This window comes from Puma concolor, chromosome B2 (assembly GCF_028749965.1).
Source record: "Puma concolor isolate L17-30 chromosome B2, mPumCon1.1.hap2, whole genome shotgun sequence".
NCBI classification, from domain to species: Eukaryota; Metazoa; Chordata; class Mammalia; order Carnivora; family Felidae; genus Puma; species Puma concolor.
Window position 1 is genome coordinate 10,518,730 of NC_141671.1, and position 27,084 is coordinate 10,545,813.

Consider the following 27,084-nt stretch of genomic DNA (forward strand, 5'->3'; position numbering starts at 1 on the left):
AATGATCACCTTCACTCATACTAAAGTAAAACCGCATGGATATATCGCTTTTTTTAAAAAAAACTTTCATTTATTTTTGAGAGAAAGAGAGGAACAAGCCCAAGCAGGGGAGGGAGAGAAAGAGACAGAGGATCCAAAGAGGGCTTGGAGCTGACAGCAGAGAGCCTGATGCAGGGCTTGAATTCATAAACTGTGTGATCATGACCTGAGCCTAAGTCAGACTCATAACCAACTGAGCCACCAGGAACCCTGGATACTTTTTAATCTATAGGGTTAACTCAAATTCCAAACCATATGGTAGAAGCTGGGGGGAAATACGCTCTCTCACACATTGCTGATGGAAATGTGTTGTCACAGAGTTCCCAGCCACTGTGCTGGAAGGTGCTGACCTCCTCTGGGGTCTCTGGCAGCTGGGATGGTCTCTGGCTTGTGAGACCTCGTAGGCTTGTTCCGTTAGCCACAAGTCACTTTTGTAGGGCTCCAAATCCCTTCCGGTTCATCCCAATGCTAGTTGTTTCCTTTACTATGACTGTTATGTTGCGGAAAAGCTTAGGAAGCCCTGAAATGGTACAATTATTATAGAGGGCATTTTGATAAGACCTATCAAAATGATAAACTTACGTAACTTTGGATCTATTTAAATTTCGGAATTAATCCTGTTGCTACACCTGCAGACATGTTCAATGAAATATATTTAAGTTTTCCAGTGTATCAGTATCTGTAATAGCAAAATATTGGAAAGAACCCAAATGTCTATAAAGAGGTTACTAGGGATTAGATAGATTACAATCATCCAAGCAATGGGTCATTAGTCAGTGACACTAAAAATGGAGAGAGAGAGAGAGAGACAGAGAGAGAGATTATATGATAATATGGAAAGATCTCCAAGTAAATTATTAATCAAAAAAGGAGGTGCAAAACAGTGTATATAGTACGCTAACTTTTGTCTAAAAACAGAGAGAAAAATATATATTCATAATTGCCAGCATGTACATTAAGAAACTCTGGAAGGATACATAGTAGACAGTGCTTTCCTGGAGTAGGCCATGTGAGTTGAGAACTGGTAAATGGGGATCAGAGCTAGAAGACATTCCACTGTGTATATTTCTGTATTTTTAAACTGTTTAAAACATTTTTATTTATATATTTATATATTTTATACATTAATTATATTTTATATACAATATAATATAAATAGTATATAAATATTATCTAAAATGCATATTTTAGATAAAATAAAATACATTTATTTTATTTTTGAGAGAAAGAGACAGAGCATGAGCAGGAGAGGCACAGAGAGAGAGAGAGAGACAGAGGCACAGAATTGGACGCAGCCTCCAAGCTCTGAGCTGTCAGCACAGAGCCCATAGTGGGGCTTGAACCCATGAGTGGTGAGATCATGTTCTGAGCTGAAGTTGGACACTTAACTGACCGAGCCACCCACGTGTCTCTTAACTGTTGTTGATTTTTGAACAATTAATTACCACAGCAAAACTATCAACATGAAAACAGTGCAGCAGTATCTTTTTCCAAAGCAAGGAATTCGGACAAGCGATGGGACTGGTGAAAAAAAGCACGTTACATCAACTTTCAGACTTAAAAGAATGTATATTGAAGCTCTCAGGGCATGTCCTGGTCAGGAGGTGGCAGATGTCCTCCTAAACAACTTTCCCCAAGCCATTGGTAATCTCACCCTCTGCTCTGATGTTTTGAGGTGCTGAGAGAATAGGCTCTTTTCTGAACTATTTGCCTTCCCCTCAGTCCGGTTCAAAGCAGCCTCCTACCAACAGTATTTTTTAAGGAAAGCTAGAATCAATCCCTCGGATAGAAAGTTGAGTCCAATCGTGATTCTAAGGCAATAGGGAAGATGTGGAGATCCCAGACTTGAGGAGAGCCTATTAGGTAAGAGTCCAGGTTCCCTGTTGAGAAGCTTTCCTCTATTGCTGTAAGATTAGGGTCAGGAAGAGAGAGACCTTAATTTCGCCCACCTCAGGGTGCACATGTAGAGCATAGGGGAGGGTGTGGTCCACTTAGAAAGTGCTCCGTAAGGGTTCCTTACTATTCTTTTCATTATGCAAGTCTTGTAAGAGTCAATAATGTCTCCCCCAACGAACCCACAGACACCTTGAAGCTTTACTGTACATTTCTTCTCTACTTGCCACTGTGCCTACGAAAGTGCCGGGTAGGGCCTGCTGCTTTTTAAATTTACTGGGAGAGCAACTACCAAGCTAGACGTCTGACATTATAATAATTTTTCAAAGGACAACTAATAGTAAAGCTGAAGATGACAGATTGTCTCCTGGTTTTAAATTAGGACAGTGCAGTGGTTGAAAACATGCACCTTGGAATCAGATGACTAGAGAACATGTCCCAGCTCCACAAATTACTCTATGTCTCCATGTTTCAGATCCTTGCCCCTGTGAGCTCAGTGCCAGGCTCATTATGGGTGTTGAGACGATGCTTGCCCAGTGCCAGGCAAATAAGTAGCAGGTGCTGGCTGGGGGTGCCTCAGTAGCTCAGTTGGGTAAGCATCCCACTCTGGATTTCAGCTCAGGCCATGATCTCACAGTTGTGGATCGAGTCCCACATCCTGCTCCATGCTGAGTGGGGAGTCTGCTTAGGATTCTGTCTCTCTCCCTCTCTCTCTCTACCCCTCCGGCCTCTCTCTCAAATAAGTAAACATTAAAAAAAAAAAAACCAACTTTGGAAAAAATGCAGGTGCAATTATATAGGAGCTATCATTTTTTTCTTTGAATATGTCAACATGATCCATCTCAGACACTTCTGGCACTCAGTCAATACGAGGAGGAAAAAAATCGCATTCCAAAGACAAATTCCCAGAATTAATGCCCAGTATGTACATTGAAGGGAAGGCTGAGGTTAATTTTTTGGGAAAACTTCCGTCTCATCCATCAGAATTGGTATCATTTTCTAATTTCAGAGGTTCATTACACTCTCTCCAAAGTCTATGATACTTCAATGGTGTTTTATGCCTTACATCTTGGCTCTTAGAGGAATACTCTTTTATAAATAGCACAAGGTCACAAGTTACAAAAGCCAACAATTCACAGGGGATCTTCTTGTGAGGGGCTGCAGCTGTCCCAGCTTCTCCTGATGAAAGCTCTGCTTCTTTGCCTTGCCCCAATACCATTAAATGCCCATTTAGTAAATTTTATTTTACTGTAATGATAATTCAGATTATGTTCAGAAATGCAACCGCCTTGCTCACTGCTGCTGTTGCTGTCTCCAAACCTCCTGGTAAAAGCGCTTTATACAATTTGCCAAAAGGCAGAGAGATATTCTTTAACTGCCTCCCTGCTGTGTGAGCTCAGTGCCTCAGAATAAACACGCAGTCCATGATGATAACTCTTGGAGTGTCACTGAGTGGAATTCTGCCCGAGCCGTATCTCTGGGGTCCTAAGTATCTGATTATGGACTTCTGGGGTATTAGGTGCTACTTTACTTCAGTCTCAATCTGTTCCAAGTCTGGGGGGAGATCACCATGATGAAATGTTATCTCAAGTGAACATAAAATTAAATAATCTACTGTATAATGCAAGGCTCGGATTATTAAATGTACCAGGATAGACCATCTGTCATGATATAAACCATTTTGATCGAAAATATATATGTCTGGGAGTTGAGAGCAAATTTCATAACCTGGAAAAAGATTTGTGTCCTTGTGACAGAGACGCTTAGTGAAGAGATAAGTCTCGTTAGAAATATGCATAGGCACGTCTTCCATTAGAAATATATGCGTATGTATATCTGGGTCTCAATTCCACCAGCTCTATAATAGGGATAATAACGTCTCATAGTATATGTATTTCATACTTCTTTACAGGTATAAAGATCAAGTAAGAAAGTCTGTTAAAAGCTTTGTTTCAGTGTCTCAGTCGGAATGTAAAAAAAAAATATATATATATAGTAAGTGTTTTCAGAACCCAGGAACACCCTTTTGTATGCACAGCACTTTTAAAGTTCTACTGCTTAAAAAAAAAAAAAAAAATCCACTACTTGGCTTGAGGCAAAAATAATGGCCCAGACAGGAGGCAGAACTAACTGATTGGGTAAACGAAGCAGTATTAACTGCAGTGACATCAGGAATCTTGGAGTGGAAAGCAGCTTAAATGTCATTTTTCAACCAAATGAATTATAATTTGGGTTTCTTGACTCAACACCCTGTCCTCTGTTCCACTTTTCAGGGACCCTGTTGGCAGGATTTCCTCAGGTAGAAAGGCTATCGTGGGAACATAACAAGCTGCATATTCTGAGGTACAGAGGCTTGCCTCTTATTTAAATCATATAATATGATAACACTGAGCAGAACTGGTTCTAGTACTGCACCTGAATCCTCAGAATGGATTATTTTTATTTTACCTTGTGCTCAACTAGGATTCTGCTAAACCCAGAACTGTCTCCGTTTTACTACAACGACCCATTCATTCTGTAACAGATATTGTATATCCCTTGGAAGTAAAGACTGACTTATTCATCTTTATATTTCTATCAGTGACTACATAATGCTTTCCATATCCAAGATTCCTAATCAACATTTGATGGATATGTTAATGGTTTCTCTAGAAAATCCTTCTAGATAACTCATACTGTTTTTTTTTTTTAATTTTTATATGTTTATTCTTATTTTTGAGAGACAGAGAGAGACAGTGTATGAGCAGGGTAGGGGCAGAAAGAGAGAGAGGGATGCACAGAATCTGAAGCAGGCTCCAGGTTCTTAGCTGTCAGCATAGAGCCCAATATGGGGCTCGAACTCACAAACCACAATATCGTGACCTGAGCTGAAGTAGGATGCTTAACCAACTGAGCCACCCAGGTGCCCCTAGATAACTCACATTATTAAAGGAATATTCTACTTGTCATTATAGCTTACGTGCAGATTTGTGTTTTTAGTAAAGCATGAGATTCATGGGATGATTGGAGTTTGCTGTTTTTCCATATGGCTCTGATGTAGACAATTCCTATAAGGAATAAATAGAAAGATGAATGTAGTTAATGCTTCTTTTTAGGTGAGTTTTTCTGGAAGACTTTGTCAACAATTAAGCATCAAATACAAATGCTACGTGGCTCTTTCCTCCCAATATTTTTTCTATGGATCTTAATTTCTAAGTGATAAATGTTCATTAGCATACTGCATTGTAAAATTCAATTTTCAGCACTTAAATACCAATAAAAGTGTCTTTAAAAAATTAGCAGTACTAAGTGTTGATAAGAATACAGAGCAACTGGAATTCTCAGATGTTGTTTGTTGTGATATAAAATGATACAACTACTTTGGGAAACAGCGTGGTCATTTCTCATAAAGTTAAACGGTATGCACTTACTATATGACCAGGAAAAAATATTTTTAAGTATTTATCCAAGAGGAAAAGAAACAAATGTTATAGGAAACCTATATGTTAATGTTCAGAGTTATAAAGAAAAATGGAAACCACAGAAAAGTCCCTCAAATGGTGGTATAGCCCCACGATAGAATAATATGAGCAATAAAAAAGGAACAGATACACATAATAACTTGGATAAATCTTAAAAGCATTGTGCTAAATAAAAGTCAGATTCAAATGTACAATATGATTTTATTTATTTATTTATTTATTTATTTATTTATTTATTTATTTATTTTAAAGTTTATTTATTTTGAGAGAGAGAAAAAAAGAGAGAGAGGGCAAGCAAGAAGGTGTGGGGGATGAGCAGAGATAGAGGGAGAAAGAGAGAATCCCAAGAATCCTCCACACTGTCAGCACAGAAGCCAATGCAGGACTCAAACTCACTAACTGGAAGATTATGAGCTAAGCTGAAACAAAGAGTAGGTGCTTAACCGACTGGTCTACCCAGGTACCCCTTTATGACTCCTTTTCTATGGCATCCAGGAAAAGAAAAAAATTATAGGGGCTGGAAATTCACCAGTGGTTGGCCAGAGGCATTTGCTGAAGGAGAGGGAGGGGATTCGAGCAAGGAGTGACCACAGAAAGACCTACGGGAAATTTTTGTCATGAAAGAGATATTTATGTACTTGTTGATTATGGTAGTTGTTACATGACATTTGACAAAACCCAGGGAATGTTTCTCTAAAAAAAAGATGAATTTCAGTATATGTAAATCCCACCTGAGTAAGCAAAGAGAAAGATGTCAACATGCTATTATGCTGTTTAAAATATTATATAGTAAGTATTACATTGAATTTTTCTTGAATTTAATTATAGAAGAAAAATTGAAGGAAGACAAAAGGAAAGCTGAAATTCTGCTTTATTATCTATTAACAGATTTATCAATGTCTAAAAATCATTTTAAGGTTAAGAAAATAATCTATGAAAAACTGAGAAAACAAGCATCAGTATTGTTTTTAGCCATATTTTCACTGGACACAGTAGATTGACTCCCCACTATGAAGATAAGAGCACTAATGCTCCTGCCACTTTCTCTGTCTGCCCCCCTTTCTCCTCCTGATCTTGTTAATTATTGTTTCATATTCTCAAGGTTTCATTTGTTTACATTCTACTTTATAACAATAAACTGCAAACTAGTTTGCACACACCCTCTAAGTCCGTCTAGCTTCTTTGATTCTTTATTTTCAGTAATTTCACAATTCGTTGAACTTTTGTCATCATATGGGTGGGTTTTATTTTGTTTTGTTTTGTTGTTTTTAAGCTTTTTTAATGTTTATTTATTTTTGAGAGGGGGGAGCAGAGAGAGAAGGGAGACAGAGGATCTGAAGCAGGCTCCAGATGCTGCGCTGACAGTAGAGAGCTGGATGCGGGGGCTTAAACTCATGAACTGTGAGATCATGACCTGAGCTGAAGTCAGATGCTTAACTGCTGAGTCACCCAGGCACTCCTGTTTTGCTGTTTTTAAGTTACAATGAACACATCAGGACTGGGTCATGTAGTGTGTAGTGATAATCCGTGAATTTCTTTCACATTGTTCAACTCTGCCTTTTGCCTTTAGATTTCAATTAGGTCATGCTGGGGCTTCATGGTCACAATTTCCTCCAACCGGAACTTTGAGGACAAATATCGGATTCCCGTCACTGAGCATTGTTGAAGAGAAGTCTGTTCTTTCTTCTTCAAGGTTACTCACTTTTTCTGTCAGGATTACAGAAAAATTCTCTATTTTGCATCCAAGTCCAATGCAGCAAGATGTGTCTTGATTTAAGTGTGCTTTCTTAATTTTGCAAATTTAGGTTGTTTTTGTTTTTGCTTTTTGTCTGAAAGGAATTTTCTCGTAATCCCTTTAAATACCTTTTCTTCTCATGGGGCGCCTGGGTGGCGCAGTCGGTTAAGCGTCCGACTTCAGCCAGGTCACGATCTCGCGGTCTGTGAGTTCGAGCCCCGCGTCAGGCCCTGGGCTGATGGCTCGGAGCCTGGAGCCTGTTTCCGATTCTGTGTCTCCCTCTCTCTCTGCCCCTCCCCCGTTCATGCTCTGTCTCTCTCTGTCCCAAAAATAAATAAAAACCGTTGAAAAAAAAAATTTTTTTAAATAAAAATAAAAAAATAAATACCTTTTCTTCTCAATTTGCGAGTTTTTAAATTCATGGAGGTCCAATTGCTATACATAGGATCATTCTTCTCTGTATTCCATCACTACTAGCTTTTCTCTGTTGCCTAATGTCTACATTTTTCATGAGCCTTCACTGTACTTCTCAAACCTTTCTCTTTGTAATTATCAATGATGTATGCTGTGGCTCTTGCTGTTTCTAATTTATTTGTTAGTTCTTTAATGATATGATTTTTGTCCTTCATTTGTTTGTGTAGATCTGTGGTCTCTTCCCTACTCATTCTGGATATATTAAATTTGTGTCCTTGGGAAGATTTTTTTAGAACAAAATATGTATACAGAATTACATAATGTGAATAAATCCTCTGAGGTAATTTGTCTAATGCCACAGTTCACTCCATCTAATGGGAGGTGTGCCCCTTTCCCATGGGAGAGATATTCTCAGAGTCTGGGTATTTCTCCAAGACAGATATAGGGCCCTGGAGCCTTGACATCCTTCTTGCAGTCACTTTGGACCCTTCCCACTTCATTCCTTTCCTCCCAGCAGATGTTGCTACTACTTCCTAGGAAGAGGAAGAAAGTCATAGCTAAGAATATCTTCTCAGGATGAATCTCTCGTCCTCTGGGGTATTGGTGAGAATGCCAAGGTCGGGTTGACTCATCAGTGCGATGTTTGCATTGAAAGTAGTAATTATTGGCTCTACACTCTTTTGCATCATGCCTCTATGCCAAGTTCCTGCATTTGTTTCCTTGGTTTTTGCTTGATGACACTGGGTCATCCCTTCATAATGGGTCGATGTAAGGGATTCCTACATTACTGCTTTCAGGGCACCATCATAACATTGGGTCCCCCTCTCTAGTCTGCAGTGCCTGACTCTTTGAAATACAACAAAGACAGAAAGAGTTGCACAGTTATTTCAGGTGCAAACCATGAACTCTAATTATAAAATCTCTTTCCTCTACAAGTCTTTGACCCCAAAACTAGAAATTAACCTGAAAAAATCTATTCATTCACTCCAGTACATAAAGTGTGTGGGTGGTGCAACAAACCATTAAAAAATGATTTCTGGTGAAATTTAGAATGGCACTCCCAGAAATATCCTTTATTGTGCTGATACTTATAAATGAAATGTCTGGGGACAATGAGCACACTACAAGGAGGTCATTAATCTAGGACATGTCTGCACCTTATGCCCAGCTCACTACATAAACACATTAGCCAGGTGATTTCTCAGATATTCTCTGCCTTTGCTGTTTTAACATGACCACTGACAAAGTGCTCCTGGCTTCCAGTGTTTGGGCCCAAACTTATACTGCTAAGCCCTCTTGCAGCAGTATTTCCCGCACAGCTGTGATACAATGTCCTTTGAGAAGGCCACAAAAATACAGTCTTGTCACAGATCTGGAGGTCACTGGTCAATCTGTATAAGGATCCCATGGGAGGTGCTGGGCCTTGAAGATTAATCTTGTAGAAAACTTGAGAGCCCAGAAGATTACGTTGGAGACTACTTGTCTAGTGTTGCACAGGGTCGTTGCTCAGTCCATACTTCATCATTGATTAATTTTCCTTCTGGAACTTTACAAAGGCCTATGGCAAAAACAAAACAACAGGACCATTTCCCTTAACCTCACCCTAGTGTGCTTTTCTATTAAGTTTAGAGAAATGAAAACAAACCAATTTATTATTCTTGGAAAGAAAAATTCACATTTTGGTGTGATTTTGCCTGTGTGACAAACTAAATTTAAGAGGGTACTTATAATCATATAGGAAACCTGAAATGGATTTTGAGAGAGAATTACTTCACTCATGCCATTCCCCTCCAAGACAGACTAACTCACTAAAAATTTCAAATAACTGGTTGAAGTTCTTTCCAGGTTTCAAAGATGAAAGACGAGTTTATTATCATCTCTAGAAAGTGCTCTTAAATTCAACTCCACCGTCCGACTTTCTTCTAAGGTAATGGATATCCAGAGCTGTGGAAGGGACTGCATTGTGCGTGGTAAGCAGGTGACAGTGGAGATGTTAGGGAAACAGGTTTATAACAATACTCTATCCTGTCCTTCAGCCTTCTGTCCCCTCCATAATCACCTGAGGCTCTTTTGCTGGAATTACAAACAGCAAGTGCTGTGGTCAGTAAGATAAGGATTGCAGTTCTTTTGGCCAACCCCATAATGTTAACCAAGTTGAAGCCAGATGGAAGTGAGACAAGTGGAGATAAGAAAAGAGTTGCCTCTTCAAGGTCATGCTATATAGGCCATCATCGAAGTTGTAGGCTGTATCCACCTGCTTCCTTGGGAAAATAAAACCTAATCTCTTTGACTTGTGCTTAAGTCTACAAACTCTAAGAGAATGGAGATGCATCTTTCAACTAGGAAATAATAGAGGAAGGCTTTTCTTCCCGCCAAACAGGAAAGCTCCGTGTAAGCCCTAGTCTCTCCCTAATCTGTGTTCACTGGCGTCATGGGTCATTTGCAGCATCTTGGTGAGGTAGCACATAGGAGGCGAGCTCTGGGCTGGGCCTGCAAATGAACCTTGTTGAGGAATGGCTGGGTGAGCTGTTATTGCTATAAATAGAGAAAGGATCTTTCTCATTCCCTTCGGAACTGTAGGAAAGAAGAAACAAAAAAAAAAAAAACAAAAACTGCACAAGACAACAGGCTGAATACAAAAAAAATGCAATTATCTTTTATTCATTCATATTCCATTTAGTAAGAGAAAAATTATATGCTGTTGGGCTTGGTACCCTTTAAAACACTGAAAAATCAATCAATCAAATAAATTAGGTACTTTGGAATTTTATAGCCGATGCCAAGGACATGCCATAGGGATTGCTTATGAATTCAGAACTATTTTTTCTAAGATATATTGCATTAACAACATTTGAAATGATTTGAAGCAATACAATATAACAAAAATAAATGTAGAAGGAGAAATAAAAGCAGCCGGGCAGGGGCTTCATTCGGAAGGGGAAAAATCCATGCAAAGCTTGGCCCTGTTACATTTCAGATGTGGTATCAGGGCTTTATTTTTCAAAAAAAAAAAAACTTCAAATAGAGTCTGCCAAAGCCCATGGGTGGCCTTGTTGTACAGAGTGGGGAAAGTCTTTGTCACATACTTCTCAGCCTGAGAATTCATTATACAGAATCAACCAGAATCAACCACTCTTCCCCAGGCAGTGTCCATATTCCCTGGGAATTCTAAGGTCAGCCTCTCTACTAAAGCCCTGGGCAACTGTTCCATGGACCTAGCTATCAATGTGAAGGCAACATTCATGCCCCGTGTAATTTTGTCTGTCTATCCAGCTATCTAGAAATGCAATTACTCATTTGTATGCCGATTGTCATTGGGGGACATTTGCATACATATTTTAACCCATCCATTTATCAGTTGCTTTTTGTATTTTCTGCTATCAGAGCTTTAGCATCTGAAGATACTTATTAGTTGACATGTTTTTGTGCTCTTCCAATGTAAAGCCCAACATACGTAAATCAGAAGTACTATATGATGCTGAAATACTCCCAAGCTTTGTAAGAATAAGCAGATTCTAAGCAGGTTTTAAGCTAAAAGAGTATTATATTATACTTATTAACTGAAAAAATCCTTTTGTGCTCTTACAAGTATCCACACATCTTAACCAACAATTGGAAAAAGCACCAGACCTGCAGTCGGAGAAAAGCCTGGCTTCAAATCTGGCCTGACACTAACAACCAGTAAAACTTCAATTTGTTTATCTCTAAATTGAAAGACGGTGCTTTGACATTCTATTTTTCTAGATGCCATATCATCTTATACAAATACATATACAAATAAACATATCCTGGCTGACAGTTAAGGGAAAATCTTGGAGTCTGCTGATGGAACAGGCCGAGTTTAAAAGTATGATTCAAGTTCATGACAGTCTCTTTAATGCAGAAGAATCTTAGAGCTAATTATATAAAGTGCTTCCAAGCTCTTGTTTCAATCCTGATAGGGGCCTTTTTTTCAACCTTCAAACATTCCCAGTGAACCTTCTCTGTCCTGTTACCCTGTTACCAGGACCGCAAGGCAAACTGTATACCTCCCGCTGCTCATAGATTTCCTAAATTACAGAGAAGTGGAGTGTGGTTTTGCAGAGATAAGGAAATAAAGAGGGGCTGAAGTTTCCCCAAAGAGAAGCAGTGGCTGCTGGGGTGAAGATCCGATTAAGGGAAAAGAAATCAGAGAAGAGAAAACAGCCAAGCAAAGGGCCTGCTCATGGGATTGGAGAGTGACCAAATCTGGGGCCTGAACTCTTTAAGGAATCACGTAACTCTTTCTCATCTTCCTCTCCTCCCTTCCCAACCTTGACCCCATACCAGGGAACTAGGAAACATCTCATTTGGCAAACTGGTGTGGGACCTTTGGGATGCAGTGGGCAGAAGGCACTGCAATCTGCAATCTCATGGCTGTGCCGGCTCCTCATCACCTTAGTCTTTTTAAACATTGTTGTTTTCCTAAGTAGGATATATTTTCAAACACACAGAAAATGATGTGACATCACTGGACCCCCCCCCATTCATCTTCATCACGTGTTAATATTGATGCTAATATTTAGTGACATTGACAAAGATCTTTTTTTTTAAATATAGAAATACAATCTTACACCCTCAGTTAAAATGCTAGCTTTTCACCCATCCAATTACATTTCCTCTCTGTATTGCCACTATTCACCTGAGGGAAAGGGGTGCTACCCGCCTGCAGGAAGTACAGCATCTGAGTGGCAAGTCAATGGTGGCCAACGCGTGGCCAGCAGGAGAGATGCCAGGCCACGGAAGCTACAGGTGAGATACCCAGGGGCAGGAGTTCCTGAAGAATCCATACTGTGCCCTGGGAAAGAAACGGCAGCATCTCCCAGACCCAGCCACACCAATGCCCACGTGATAGTTCTACCAAAAAAGCCGTGCCATTTCTTCCCTTCCTCCACTCCCCCACTCTTTCTCCGAGAATGTGCAGGTCTTTTAAATTATATCCGTATCACTGATTCAGTCATGGTCCCAACAGGAAACAGATGGCACTCTCCAAACAGTATAATTTGAGGAGGGTTTATTTACAACAGGACTGTTTACAAAGATGTGGGTAGAGGGAACCACAAGAGACAGCAAAGTAACCCAAGGCCGATAGCAGCTGGTAGTTAACCCGCAGGCCCTGAGAGATGAGGGGAGGGAGTGCCTACTGGAACCCAGAAGCCCAGAGAGTGAAGCAGAGTCCGGTCCTTCGAGAGGAGCAGTAAACTGTTGTGGGACGAGGCCAGCCAGCCTACCTCTTGGCTAAATGCTGGAGAATGAATCCCCTAACATCAATTTCCAAACTCGGTCCGATCCCCTGCTGTGGATCCCTTAGGAAGCCAGAAGGCACTGGAACTCATTTACATAAATCTATACAGGTCAGTCATAAATTTGCATGCCCAAAGTATTTTACCAACATTACAAAGCTTTGCTATGTGATATTTCATTGTTTCAGTACTAAATACAGTAAAACCTTGGACTGCAAGTAACTTGTTCTCTGAGTGTTCCGCGAGACGAGTAAACATCTCTAAAAAAACTTTAGGGGCGCCTGGGTGGCGCAGTCGGTTAAGCGTCCAACTTCAGCCAGGTCACGATCTCGCGGTCCGTGAGTTCGAGCCCCGCGTCAGGCTCTGGGCTGATGGCTTGGAGCCTGTTTCCGATTGTCTCCCTCTCTCTCTGCCCCTCCCCCGTTCATGCTCTGTCTCTCTCTGTCCCAAAAATAAATAAACATAAAAAAAAAAAAAAAAAAAGATGGTTTCTTTAAAAAAAAAAAAAATTTTAACTTGATAAACGAGCAATGTTTTGCAATACGAGTCATACGTGATGCCGAACATCACATGATCACAACTGAGCCAATCGTTCTTGAAATTTGCTTTGATATACAAGTGCTTTGGATTACAAGCATGTTTCCAGAAGGAATTATGCTGACAAACCAAGGTTTTACTGTACTCTACAGGTTCTATAACTGCTCCTTTGACCCAAGGATAATTTACAAATGAGTTTCTAAATTTTCAGATCTGTAAATTTATGGCTATCTTTTATAACTGCATACCAACTTTCCTGCTTTAAAATCAGAAAGCATGATCTCATGTAAATTTTTGTTGTTGTTGTTATTTCTTTTGTGACCTAGCAGATGGCCAATTAAAAACATAATTCGGGGCGCCTGGGTGGCTTAGTTGGTTAAGAGTCTGATTTGGGTTCAGGTCATGATCTTGTGAGTTCGAGCGTCTGATTTGGGTTCAGGTCATGATCTTGTGAGTTCGAGCCCTGCATCGGGCTCTGTGCCTACAGCTTGGAGCCTGGAGGCTGCTTTGGATTCTGTGTCTCCCTCTCTGTGTCTGCTTCTCCCCCACTTGCTCTCTCTCTCTCTCTCAAAAATATATAAACATTAAAATTGTTTTTAATGTTCATTTTGTGGGGGATAAGATTGTATAGTCTCTAATTGTTGATCACAGAGTTCAATATGTCCATTAGATGTAGCTTGTTATTTTTTTGTTCAAATCTTATGTGTTCTGAATTTTTTAAATGTTTTTCTAAGAATTTCAAAGTTTTATGTGCTTGGCGATCTGGTTTTTGTGAGTTTGGTCAACATTTTTAACTTTTCATTTTTCAGTTCCTTATTGTAATTCTGTCTATATAGTTATATACAATATAATTATATAACAAAAGTGAAGATGCTACCTGCCAAAAGGATTTAGCATTGCTGTGTAAGTCTTGCAAACGTTTCCTCTATTATTATAATAACTTTCTTTGTCCTTAATAAGTTTTGCCTGGAATTCTCATTTATCTGCTGTTAACATGGCTAAACAAGTTTATTTTTAACAATACTTTCTCAGATATATTTTTTAGCCTTTAACGTTCAAAACTTTTGTGTACTTAACATTTTAAGTATCTCATAAACAGCATGTAGCTGGATTCATTTCTGTATTTTGGTCACTGACAGAAAATAAACAGCAATTTAAATCTATTTACTTTTATTGAGATTATTAATACATTTGAAATCTTTTTTTTAACAATGTTTATTTGTTTTTGAGAGAGAGAGAGAGAGAGAGAGGGAACACAAGTGGGGGAGGGTCAGAGAGAAAGGTGAACAGAAGCTCCAAAACGGACTCAGGGCTGACAGCAGAGAACCTTATGTGTGGCTTGAACTCACGAACCATGAGATCATGACCTGAGCTGAAATCAAGAGTTAGGTGCTCAACTGACTGAGCCACCCAAGCGCCCCTGTAATCTTTTGTTTCCTGTAGCTATGTTTTTTCTTTGCTATGGGCTTCTCTTTTCCTGATTTAATTGAATTGATAGAAACTTTTCCTTTCCTTCCTTCCTGACCTCTTCCTTCCTTCCTTTTCTTCCTCTTTCTTTCTTTCTTTCTTTCTCTTTCTTTCCTCTTCCTTCCTTCTTTCCTTCCTCACTTCCTTCCTTACCTCTTCCTTTCTTTTCTCTTTCTTTCTTCTTTCTTTCTTTCTTTCTTTCTTTCTTTCTTTCTTTCTTTCTTTCTTTCTTCTTTCTCTTTCTCCTTCCTTCTTTCCTTCCTCATTACTTCCGTCCTTACCTCTTCCTTTCTTTTCTCTTTCTTTCTTTCTTTCTCCTTCCTTCTTTCCTTCCTTCCTTCCTTCCTTCCTTCCTTCCTTCCTTTTTTTCTCTTTTTATACTGGGTTAGAACTTACAGATCTATTAATTTTATTTCTATTTTTTTATGGCATTCTTAATTCAATAATGTCTAGAGTTAAACAATTTCTCTACTATAGCCCCACAAAACTAATGATATTAAGTTCTTTAAACTTTGCATTTTCTTTTTAGTTTCCTTTTTGTGCTTTATTTGCACCTTGCTCACAAACCCCACTGAAGTCATTTATCTGAATTATTATGGCTGCTTAGAACTAAGCCTTCCTTACTTTTACTATCGGTTTCTTTCCTCACTGTGCCTCCTGATCGCTTTTGATCCTTGAACTTTTGTTTCCTCCTTTGGTTTCGATTCCTCTCCCGCAGATGCTCATTCTTCTATAGTTTTTACAGCAAAGGGGTGTGGATGGTAAATTCTCCCAATACTTTTTTTTTCTCCCTAGAAGACCACATCTACTTTCTCCAAAGGGGCATTATAACCCTTTTAGCAGGCAGTTTGATATATATTCTCATCCAGTGTCCCTTAGGCCTCCTTAGTATTAGCCAAGCTAGAAATTCTGGCTTTGACTTCCTTATTCATTTTAACAGCATGAGGATTCCCTTTTGTATGTTGAGCATCATTTTGTTACATCCTATATTTCTGAGGGACTGAAGGACAAGGCAGGTGCACATTTCAGCTCAGGTAACTGTAAGGCTTGCTCTTAATGTACTCGACAATATTGCGATGCAGGAACATTTTTCATTCGAAAATCTCACAGACCGTCTACAACATGCAATGCTCCAAATCCTGGGAATACAGAGGTGACTAAGGTACAGCCCATGATCTAAGTGACATGAAATTAATCACTGCAGTTAAAAGAGAATTTCTGAAATGGAGGCATGAATGATAGCGGAGCACAGCGAGAAAATCTGGCTCTCCATTTTCTTTTAGGGGGGAGAATTGAATTTCAAAGTACTGGTAAAGATTTGCCCAATTTCAAATGGGTATTAAACATAGAGCTGGGATATACGGTCCACACAAAATCTTGTGTTTTTGAAAGCAAGAAAAGCAGTTGTGTCCTCAATATCAGGGTTCGGTTGTGAGCAGTGGGCATTGGCTTAGAGTTCTGGTTACATATCACAGTTAGGATGAATAAACACTTATTAAATACTCTTCCAAGGGTCTCACACCCCTTCATCCCTATCTCTATTTGAGGGAAAAGCAAAAAATAAAAACAAACAAACAAAAAAACCTTCGCTCTGAATCTGAGCTCTCTCCAGCTTCTGCTTACTCAGCACTGAACGCAGAGCTCAGGGGCTAAATGAAAGTGGATTGTAAACCAGAAATTGCGGTTCCAGAAAGTATGAGGTCATAGGAAACAGCAGAAAAGAAGCCCTACTATGAGGAGAATTTAATTCTGGAGTAGAGGCTTGATAGAATTTTATACTCGGTGGGGGGGAAAGAGGTACTATCTGGGACAGCTTGTAGCCTCACTAAACAAGAACTTCACGTTGGAAACATCTAGGAAACTGCAGCCAAGCCTCCTGCTGTTCCCTACTATTGATGAGTAGAGAGACTTTTCAGAGACCTCACCTTAATTTCCTGCCCAGTTGGCAGCCTTTGAATTTTTCAGTTAAGTTTTGCATTAAGTAAAGTTGTTTTTTTTCCTCCTTAAATGCCAATTTTGTCATGTGAGTAGTGTGTGTTTTTGATCTGGAAAATGCTCTGAAAGGCATTAATTGTTTCATCTGATATTAATTTGAAATGAAAAACAGAAAAGAAGGGGTGGGGCGGGTTTGCTACACTGATGATGTTTTGTAGCTAATTTGATTTATTGGGTAGGAAGAAATGTCAGGAAAATCTTAGGTATTCACTTCAGCAAATATGTCTGCTGCCTCCTATTAACCCACCACCATTTTCTTTTCAGAAAATACTGCTGGAGACGTTGGCTGCCTGTGCAGCCTGTCCAGCTCAGCCAAAGAGCTCACCCCCAGGTGATCCTCAGATTTCACACTGTCCTGGTGCCCGGCTTCTTAGGGTCATGAAAGAATGTCAGGGTTCTTAACATCTTCAATTTCTCACTATTAAAATATAGTTCTTTAGCAGCTAATAATTTAGGAGTTGACATGTATGGGAGAGAGCAACGTAGATTAAAGAAAAGGAGTTTTTCCAGAAGGACAACATGAGACAATGAAAAGTGGAACGGGGGCATTATTTTTGTATCAGACGTGTGTTAAGTTGAGCGTGCATCTCAGCCCAGATCTTTCTCCTTGAATCTACTATCTCATTACCCTTGCCCCCATCTGCCTTCTCTTCCGATATTCCTTAAATGAGTGAGTGGCAACACCATTTAACCAATCCCCAAACTTAGAAACTTAGGCAAAATTTTGATTCCTTTGTTGTCCTTTCCAAATCCCATACTGTGTATTGTGATTTGCTATCATCTTTTGGGCACCACTTGTGGGGTAAGCTCTGTAGAAAGTGTGTGTGTGTGTGTGTGTGTATTTATATATATAGAAAGTGTATACATATGTGTAGAAAGTGTGTATATATGTAGACAGTGTGTGTGTGTGTGTGTGTGTGTGTGTGTATCTATATATCTGTGCATCCTGTTACTGTTCCATTTTGCGGATGGGAGAGTTGAGGCTCAGGAAGATTCAGCAGCGCGGTCACGTGCACACAGGCAACAGTGGCAGAGTCATAATGCATTACTTCCAGTTTCCTGAACGTGTCTCAGTGGTTGCCTTGAACCATTCTTCTCCACCTCTTTGACTATTCCTTACCTTTCTGACAGGGCTCAGCTTTAAATGCACTTCTTCCACTGATCCCGGGTCTTCCACGCCTGGTCTGCATGCCTATCTCACCCCATCCTCCATATCTGCCCCCCTGTAATTGTCCCTATGGCACTGCACTGGAGCTCAGCTTAATTGCCTATGACCACCATTGTATCACAGGCGTTATGGGGGTCAAGACCAAGCTGTCTCCCCTGCCATCAAATCCCTAGGCCGTGGCGTGCAGCAGAAGCCACACACCGGTTTAAAGAATGGAACAGTGTTGGCAGAATCAGAAACACAAATTCCGTTGACTTCTCAATTGTTGCATAGGGCCGGCCCTTTAATACTTTCCTTTCTGCAGAACTAGTCTCTGCCCGTAGAGCCGCTCCGTCTTAGTTCTCACTGTTAAACTCATCACCAGATTCTACAAGTTGCTTACTCGAAGAAAGCAAATGCAAGTTTTTACCTTGTTTATTTAACAAAGCAGAGCGTTTCGCTTTTTGATGTTCTATCATATCAGCTCGGAAGGGACACGACTTTCTTGTTTATCCCTCTTTGTGGTGCCATTTTATAAGATTATGAATTGTCAGTGTTCCAATGGAAACTAGAGACCATTTAATTAAATCCTTCTGAGGAAACGGAGTCCCAGAAAGATAAGGCAATTTACCCGAGGTCCTCTGCCGACAAGCAGTAGCTTCTTTCTATTTTATTTACTCTGTGTCTCTCCACAGTTTTTGCCTTTCTTGGGGTGAGATGGATCCCCATGTGGGAACGTGACCATACATGCTGGTCCAAGTTCACCAATCTGCCTCGGGACATTCAACAGGGCTCCAGGGCTCTGCTTCCCTTCTTTGAAGACAGCCAAAATGCTAACTTTAGGATTGAAGCCATTATCTGGTGTTACAACCTTAGAGCAGCCAGCAGAATGACCAGTCACACACAAAGAAGCAAAACATTGAACAGAACAACAGCCAATTCTGTCACGCATCCAAGGATTTGTAGCTCAGCCATGACATCTGGCAGAAGTATTTGCAGAGTCCAGTACTGAAGTCACTGAAGCCGTGTACTCACATCTGGAGTCTAGACTGAGTGGCTCTCTCATTTGGGCTCCCAGCCTCTTCACACCTCATGCACCTCTCTCTCTCTCTGGGTCTCTCACTTTATCCCTTTTTCACTTTGCCAAAACTGTTTTTCCCCCCATCTGCCTCTCTCCTGATTTCTTTTCTTCTTTCACTTTTCTTTTCTCAAATCACTTCTTAAGTTTTTCCCGATACTCCTGACAAACATCTTAGAGAAAAGCTTTTCCCAACAGTGAGGAGTCTATTGGGGCATAATGTCAAAGTGGACGGTGTCCTAGCAAGCTTCTGGGTCAAGGTCTTCTAACCAGCTGCATGACCTTAAAAAGTCTGTATCAGTGGGTTTCAGTTTTTCTTATCTTGAAAAGGAAAAAGTAGGGCCATATTTGCTGTATTCCAACTTTTTTTTAAAGCTACAGAATCCTTTCTTCAAACAAATTCTTATGAGGAACATCAGTATGGAGAAAATACTGAAGAAAGGCTGTTTTGATTAACATGGGATGGGGAGAGAATGACTGTTCTACCCTTAAGAGTTCCTAGCGGATGCTGGGAGCACCAGAATTCTGGAGTGCTCATTTAGAAAACCCCTGTGGATGATTGTCAAGGTGTCCTCTATTTGGTAGGTGTGGCAAAAATAATAATGATCATCACATATTCTCTTTGCCCCCTTACATTCCTCAGTGCCGTGAGTTAGGCACTGCATTGTGAATAGTTCTGGCCAATGCGGGCAAAAATAATTTGTCTCCTCTGAGTTGAAACAAAGGAAACCCATGTGTGGTTCTCCCTACTCCCTTCCCTTGCTACTGCGATTAAAAAGGCTGCCTCTTGCACAGGGTGCAGCTATGAGATTATGGACCCCTTATCAGTGTGGGTCCACAAATAACTATATGGAGCAGAGATTCATGTCCATAATGGACATGGTGTGGTTGAAAAATAACCCTTTGATATGTTATGTTATTGGAATGTAGGGGTTTTTATGCTAGAATAAAGCTACCCTATGTTGTTAAAGGAGAGGTAAAGAGAACAAAATGAGGAGAACAAGATCCAACTCTCGTGTTAGGTCTTATTTAACCATCTGCATGTGGGTGCATCTCTTTCTACTGGGTTATATCATTACACAGAACCCACAGTCCCCATGTTGGTTTATTTGAATCAAATTCAGCAGAAAAGGAGTATGCTGATTAACATAACTGGGAACAATTTGAATATCATTCATCTAGAACTTTTCAAATTCAAATAACAATTTTTAAACAAAACCCTTTCCTAAAATAGGAGCCCATACAATTTTATAGAGTCCTATACCTTGGAGATAAAATGTTAGAGCTACCAGAGCACATCTTTGGATAGGCTGGAGCAAAGGCTGCCTTTGCATCGTCATGTATGATGTCTGCGTTCTTGAAGCCTTTTCTGTCTCTCCTCTCCTTCCTCCCCTACCCACCCCTCCATCACCACCAATGGGGCTCTGCTAACTGAGGATTATTAGCAAATATAAATACTCCAGCTCCTTCCTGGGGGCAAGGGAGAGGTGGGGGTAACTCTGACTCACATGTTCAACATTGAATCCCTGAGCTCCCAGTAGGACTAAACTCCAGACAATAGGTTAATTGGTATAATAGCACACCACTTATTGGCTGCCTCTATTTCTCTGTCTCACTGTCCCCCCCCAACCCTATTTCCCTCAATTGTGGTTTCCTAGTGTCACACCCAAATAAACCACTCACACTTAAATCCCTATCTCAAAATGTGGGAGAAACTCAAAGACAACAGCCATCCAGCCTAATCATTCTTCTTTCCATAGATTCAGATCTTATCTCTCTCTAGAAGATTTTTAAGTGGATTTTTAAATTGAATAAGTAGCAATTTCAGGCAAGTAGGTGGGCTTTTTAAAATGGATATCTCAAAAGGGTTGAGCAATTTTCATGGAAACTCAGTTATACCTTCAACTGTGGAACCACAGATACACCTCTTGATGCGTTTTATAATTAAGGAGATTTGCTAGATGTCGTCTCTCACTTGTTTAAAAAAAATTTTTTTTTAATTTTTTTTTAATGTTTATTTATTTTTGAGACAGAGAGAGACAGAGCATGAACAGAGGAGGGGCAGAGAGAGAGGGAGACACAGAATCGGAAGCAGCTCCAGGCTCCAAGCCATCAGCCCAGAGCCCGACGCGGGGCTCAAACTCACGGACCGCGAGATCGTGACCTGAGCCGAAGTCAGACGCCCAACCAACTGAGCCACCCAGGCGCCTCCCCCCCAAAAAATTGTAAGAATAGAATGTATCATGTTTTTATGTTGAGTCTAACATTTCCGTTGTTTCCAAGTGGGGGCACATTGTCACAGGATCAATGTCTCCAAAATGTTCGTGTTTTCCTAAGTCAAAGTTGTGCCGGGTTCTTGGGAGAATGTGGACTGTGGAATGGAAAGGGTTAATGGATATAAGGAAAAAGAGTATATTTGCTGAAAGGCCTAATGTCAAGTAGCTGTGTATGTTGGACGCATTTGATGCGTGAGATTGGAGAAATGATGTTTATGGGCACAGAATGTAATGTCTGACTTTATGATTTCAGGAACGGCACAGTAACAAATCAAAACATAATTGTGAGGTGTGGCCACAGAAAGGAGTAGCTAAAACAAAGGACAATAGAGACAAGAGATTAAAAACGTTTTGTAGCCTCTGTGCGAGTGGTATTTCTAATCTGTGTTGGTAAAGAACTTCATGTTTCCAAATGCAACGTGTACTTGTCACTCTTTATTTTGGTGGATTTCTCAGAAGGGTTAGCGTTGTCTATTCCCTTTATCTGGCAATACATTTCCCTTGGCTCCATGGCTACACAATTTTAGGAGTTTCCTTCTTTTCTCTTTCCATTGTTTTGGCAAATGCCTCTTTTTAAAATGTTGGTGTTCCATAGGGGTCAAGTCCTACACTTTCAGTAATTCTCAGTCAGCATTTTCCCCTGGGTGATTACATTTGCTCCCCTGGTGTCCACTCCACCTGCATGAATGCTGAGGAGTCCCAAGTCAACATCTTTAGCCCAGACTCATTTCTCCTCTCCTTCAGTGAATCTCTGCCTGCATACGTCACTGGCACCACAAACCCAACATCTTCGAAGCAGAATTTTACTCAACTTTGCCAGCTTTCTGCCCCCAACCCCCCCGCCCCCCACAAAAACAACCCTCACAAAACACCGTTTCTATTCTTCTTTCCTCTACCTTAATAAATGAGAACACTGGGACCCAAGCTCCATGAAGCCAGAGTTGTTTATAATTTTTTTCTACTGACATATCCCAAGTAGAACCATGCCCCCCCCAAAAAAAGAGTAGTTATTTTAAAAAGTACTTGAATGAATGAGTGCTTGACTAAGTGCATCTTCCATAAAATCAGTGAAAGTCGTATTTAGCTCTGACTCTGATTGGTGGCTCGCTACTTTTCTGTCCTCTTCATCAGAGTGCAAAAACTTACTAAGAATCCAGTAACAGGAAATAGGTGTAGCATGACATTAGTAGTACTAAAATTTGGTAGTTTATGCCTTTCAATAAGGAAATAATGAAGCATATAGTCATAGTGTGACTAGGCAATATCATTTATGACTAATAATAATGCTTGAAAAGAACTTTGAGTATTATGGGGGCAAATAATACACGACGTTACATTTTTAAAAAGGGAACGTGGACTATTTTAAATATAGGATGTCTTAAATACACATATATAACTATACATATGTTTAATATGCCAAGAAATGATTAGGAGAAAATATAACAATATGTTAATACCGATGATCCTTAGAATATTAGGTGATTTTTATTTTATTCTTTATATTCTTGGCCCTTTTCCAAACTGTCTACAGATAAGCATACTTTATTTTTATAAGAGAAATATGTAACTAAAATATTTGTATGTAAGAGAATCAAGGCTAAGCATTTTGTTCTTTTTTTTTTTTTGTATTTTCATGGTTTTCCTTTATTATTCAGTGAATTTTACTGAAAACATGTTCTTTTGATTTCTAATAATGGAGCCAAATGCTTATTTTGCTGTAGAAGTATTCTATGGTTTCTTTTATTTCCTGTGTCTTATTGTTGTTCAAAGAACTAATATACAGTGGAGTATGGTACTCTTTTTGTTTTATGCAACTATTTACAAAAGAATTGGGCCCTAGGTGCTTCTGTAAAAAATACAGAGCCAAGCAGCAGATCAAATTTGATTTTTATACTAAAAAAGGGGTGGATGAAATACCATTATCCTGAATTTTAACTGTCATTCATGAACTTTTAGAAAGGAAGGAAGGAAGGAAGGAAGGAAGGAAGGGGAAACAGAAAGAGAAAGTTGTTCTCTTTCTGTTTTCCTTTGCTGGGACAGAAGAAAAGTGTTTTGGAAAATGAGAAAGTTACATAAAACATAGAAGTCATATGATACAAGATGGCCTGATTGTAAATTCCAGATGAAGCTTTGGCTTCCTATGTGGTGTTGGGGAACTTACCTTAGGCTGCTTCTCAGACTCTTCATCTATTAGATGAAGGGCTATAGTGTTAAGTGCCTGAGGACAAGCATTTTTGATTGTTGTGCAAGTGCCTGACATTAAGCTTTTGATTGCTGAACCATCCACCTCAAGGACATCCATCTCAGATAAACACATTGTCAGCCAGGCACCTAGATAAGAGCCAGGCAGCCTACCCAGGAAGTTCCCCTTTTAGAAAGCCCCAGGTAATCTAGGTAAGTGACCGGTGCCTTAATTCCCACTCTTAGGTTTTACATTCACCAATCAAGAGTAAACCTGTAAAATCCTAGGCATCTCACCCTCAATCCTAATACAGGCAGAACCCCAAGTCCACACACACTCTCTCTCTCCCCATTACTTCCCTGAGTGGCCCACGTGTGCTGTGTAGTCTCTGGGAATTGTGAGTGACAAACACTGCTTGTTCAAAGTTCTTGATTGGGGGGGGGGGGGCACTCACCATACTCCCACAGATAGTATGACCCAAATGAGTGTCCCCAGGCCTTCCTAGTCAGGGTATCTACTGTGGATAGGCTGAGACAAACACAAAACAAGAGCATCTGCCTTTTCCCTGAGGTTCGTATAGAAATTCAAGATGATAGCGACCATTCCTGGACCAAAGTTTGTAAAATTAAGTGCTTGTCATTCTGGGGCTAATTTTGGGACAAAGTATATGTCGTGGCTTGGGACATCCAAGGTGGAATTTCACATGAGGTTTAGTCAACTATTCGGAAAGCATGGGGCAAAGTATGAGATAGGTCCTGATAGCAGTCCATCCACTGGTCCTGAGCACTTATGTGGAGACATCCCTGCATACTTCATTTGGTCTATTTGCTTCATCCTGCCCGTGGTCTTAGAATATCTCCAAATATCCTGAGCCTATTTCTTTTTCCTATTCTGTCCTCAGGTCCTGCCAACCCTTGATCTTTTTTTTTTTTTTTTTTAAGGTCCTAATAAAAAGAGTTCCTTCATGCCTTTTTTCTTGCAAAAGAAAGGAGATTGATGGCCCTTGTAGAAAAACCTAACAGCTATAAACATAGAGCCAGTGTTTTGTCCAGCTTGGCAAGAAGGTGGGGCAAATCCCCGATATTTTCTCCCCTCAAAAGACCAACAAAAAGGTTTTTTTTTGTTTTGTTTTTTTGTTTTTTGGGTTTTTTTTGCTATAGCTATGGAAAATAAAATACAAGTTAAAGCCACAAGGCACACCATAAGACAAGCCTTTGGCAGTATGCCCTGCTTAATTTATATTTCGACAGAGCCTATTTTCCATATTAAATGAACATAGGGAAATCAGAAGAAGGAAAAAGAGAGGAAAAAATGGATGAGGTAGTAAAAAGAATCCAAAAGGAAAAAATTTAGATCTCAGCTTAATAGTGTATCTCTGAAGTTTTGTTCTGCCAGGGCTTAATTTATCTGTGTGCTAATCAAAGTAAACGCTTGCTACTCTAACCTTGACATTTCAGTGACTCATCAGAGCAAAAGCAAATTTGCCCACACATCACAGTCCAGTGCATACCAGCCTTTGGGAAACGTGGGGCCCTCTGCTCCACACAGTCATTCAGGAACCCAGCCCGGATTCTTCAATTATATTATTTCCCCTTGACAAAAGGAAAGAAAATCAAACACAAATGGAAACATACCAGGAAGTTTCTAAGAACCAGTCTGAAGGGGGAGGATACCACTTTCTTCCACATTCTGTTGGCCAGAACTCAGATACATGACCTCGTCGATCTGCAATGGAAGCTATAAATATAGTTTAGTTGTGCAAATAGGAATAAAAGGAAACAGGGTCTAGAGGAAAACAGCTTCGTCTGTGTCACTGTGGGACCAGAGCTAGGACTGGTTTCTCCCCCCACAGCAGCACCCCTGGCTGAATAAAGTAGTGTTCAGCCAACCTGTGAGGGTCTCTAGGTTAGTTTTCCTATATTCAGACTGCCATGTGGAAAAAGTAATTTTGACCCTCTTTTGCACTTTGTACAAACACAAAATATACTATTAGTTAATTTTTTGAATGTAGGTGAAGCGGTTTTATAAATTAGTCCATATCTTATAAAGTTGATGTTATGAGAACACTTGTTTATATTTGCACTGGCTTAGATATTTAAGAGATTTGCATAGAAAATTGTTATTTGGCATGTACCTGGAATAGAATTCTTTCACTAGATGATTTAGTAACTTTGAACACTATCAAAAAGCAAACAAAAAACCTAAAAGACACCTGGTGTGTTATTTTCTTCCAAAAGAGTTCCCTTAAGTAGAAATAGAAAGGGCTACTTTCTATTTATTTCTATTAACCAGGGCCTGGTTAAAATGGCAATTAAAAAATCCTTTCAGCAGAATACATTTCCTTCTATTCACTCGAAAATACAGAATAGCAAATATTCAATCATGAATTGTGGCAACAGTTGGGTTTGTTGCACTGTTCCCAGTACTCTAGGGTGTCACTATTACAGGGCAGTAAAAGAACCTTAAACATGTTATTAACGGTATGATGAATGTTATACGCATAGAGGTGGATAGGTAGGGTTTAATCTGAAATGCAAAACCAGTTCAAATATTTACTCTCAGGGAACTGGTCATACAGGTGATGGAGGAGCTTGAAAAACCAAACAAGAGACAGTGAGGTAACCCAAGAGATTTCAACAGCAGGAAGCCACTCTCACTCATAGGCTGGAGAGACAGAGAAAATGGTGGTCCCTGAGGCCAGGGACCAGGCCACTGGGTAGAAGCTGGAGTCATGGCAGATATCTCCGGCAGGAGCTGGTGACATGCTTCAAGCCAATGCCCGTGGACATGCCTGAGGCAAAGAAGAAGGTGGGGGAGAAATACATGGCTTTTCCCTCTCCTCACCTCCCACAGGGTCCTGCCTGGGTCTACTACAGGCCACACATAGCCAAAGGGGCATAGGGGATAGGGGAGAAAAGAGGAATATATCTCAGGATGAGCAGGCCTAGGATCAGCAAACAGAATGAACGTACCAAGACGAGTATCATGTACGGTTTATATCTGCATTGACTTACCTTGCACAATGCAAAATGGTGCCTCTCTCCATGTAACTGCTTAAAGAACACTTACCATTTCCAAAGGACTACAAAGTCCTTCCGGTCGTGTCTTTGAGTAAAAGTTATGTTCAGTTTAAAAAATTGCTGTCTAAGATCCCCAAACATGACCGATGGGTTTGAGATGTTTAGCTTTGCATCCTCGCTGGAGAAAAACAAAATAAAACAAACCCAAGCTGAACTAGTTGGATGAATGCGTTTAGATGTAGCAGGTAGGTGGTCTTCTCCGGTTATATCTGAGAGAGGAATGTAGGAAAGAGATTGCGCTCCTCGAGAATCAGAGTAGCAAATACTTTCAACTAAATGTCAAACTAACAGAACACGTTGATAAACCCTGGGAATACATTCTCCTGTCAATAAGTAAGAATCATACAAATAAATCTCCACACGTCCTGCACATCTCTGAAAACCCATAACCTTTCCTTGGAGTTGATTCATAGCAATGAAAGCAACCTAAAAAAAATAATAATGATAATAAGTCTCAGCCAGGCAGCTCTTTGAAAGGTGATAGAAATGAGACCAAAGTAGCAAACAGGAAAGAGTTGG

The 27,084-nt window shown here is 40.0% G+C and overlaps 1 long non-coding RNA gene across 1 annotated transcript; it reads right to left on the reverse strand.

Annotated features, from left to right (window-relative positions):
• Window positions 1-1,292: 1,292 nt before the first annotated feature.
• LOC147580721 (uncharacterized) lies at window positions 1,293-25,744 on the reverse strand. The gene is made up of 3 exons (XR_015250759.1): window positions 25,120-25,744; window positions 4,892-4,979; window positions 1,293-3,486 (listed from the first exon to the last, which is right to left on the reverse strand). It is a non-coding gene; the product is annotated as an uncharacterized LOC147580721 (long non-coding RNA).
• Between the last annotated feature and the right edge of the window lie 1,340 nt (window positions 25,745-27,084).